The following is a 1708-nucleotide window of genomic DNA, read 5'->3' as shown; positions in this document are numbered from 1 at the left end:
TATTGCACCTCTGTGATGGGCACAAAAAAAAGAAGAAAAAAAAGAAGCCTAATTATATGCAAACTGCATTTACTGTTATATTTATATTTTTCGTATTCTCTAAACTTGGCACTTTGACCTCTTATTCTGACACAACAACAAGAGGAGTCATTATTATCATTTTTTGTTCAAACAGGAACTTCTTTTGCTAAGCATGGAATTTTAATTTATTTTGCAAACGTTTTGGTGCAGATAGTAAAAAAGGGAAATTACTCTGTAATTAATGCTAGGGGACGTAATTTATCACAAGTGAGTCTTGAAGGCCTTGCCTCTCTTGTTTGTTTTGTCTCCAATGGGTTCTGCTTTTTATTTTGGGTCTGTTCAGTTCAGTTCAATTCCTCAAGGAGGCTCCACTGCGTTCGGACAAGTTCATATACGCTACACCACATATGCCAAGCAGATGGCTGACCAGCAACATAAACCATTGCGCTCAGTCAGACCAAGTTGAGGCAAATTGAAATAAAATGCAACAGGATAGATAAATAAATAAATGAACAGAAATGGGCCTTTACGATGAATGTGGTTACATCACCAGCCACTCTGACCAAGTGGTTTGAGTCGTAGGACTTATAACTTTCGGCCAAAATGGAAAGTTCTTTCAAAGAACGAAAGCAGTGTATGACCAAGCACAAAAGGCAATACTTTTTTTTAATCTAATGCAAACAACAAGGGATCAGAATGTGCCCCTTGGAAGTTAAACTTGATTTGTATCAGTTTATGGTCGTTCAAATTTTATTATACGGTTGTGAAATATGGGGTTATGAAAATGTTGAAATCGTGGAGAAGCTGCAATGAACATTTCAAAGCATTTATTTTAATTGTAATGTGAATGATGAAAATGTATACAGGTAGTATACAGGTCATCGGGGGAATTTGTGGAAGAAATGTAATCTTCAGTACACATACAGGAGTAACAATGTTGGCATCAAGACATTTATGGCAGAATCGAACACGGATACAACACTTGCTTTGGATAACTTAGTAAAGTATACTCTGGATAGGGAAGGGACGAAGGAGCTGGTATGGGGTACTGATGAATGACTAGAACAGGTATGATGTATGAATGACTAGGAATTGACAAAAGGCGAAGGGACGAAGCAGATGGTATGGGGTACTGATGAATGACTAGAACAGGTATGATGTATGAATGACTAGGAATTGACAAAAGGCGAAGGGACGAAGGAGCTGGTATGGGGTACTGATGAATGACTAGAACAGGTATGATGTATGAATGACTAGGAATTGACAAAAGGCGAAGGGACGAAGGAGCTGGTATGGGGTACTGATGAATGACTAGAACAGGTATGATGTATGAATGACTAGGAATTGACAAAAGGCGAAGGGACGAAGGAGCTGGTATGGGGTACTGATGAATGACTAGAACAGGTATGATGTATGAATGACTAGGAATTGACAAAAGGCGAAGGGACGAAGGAGCTGGTATGGGGTACTGATGAATGACTAGGAACTGACAAAAGGCGAAGGGACGAAGGAATAGGTGTGATGTATGAATCACTAGGAATGGTCAAAAAGCAAACGGACGAAGGAATAGGTATGATGTATGAATGACTAGGAATGGACAAAAGGCGAAGGGACGACGGAATAGGTGTGATGTATGAATCACTAGGAATGGTCAAAAAGCAAACGGACGAAGGAATAGGTATGATGT

This window comes from Babylonia areolata, chromosome 19 (assembly GCF_041734735.1).
Source record: "Babylonia areolata isolate BAREFJ2019XMU chromosome 19, ASM4173473v1, whole genome shotgun sequence".
Classification (NCBI taxonomy): Eukaryota; Metazoa; Mollusca; class Gastropoda; order Neogastropoda; family Buccinidae; genus Babylonia; species Babylonia areolata.
Note: the sequence above shows the minus strand (reverse complement) of the source record.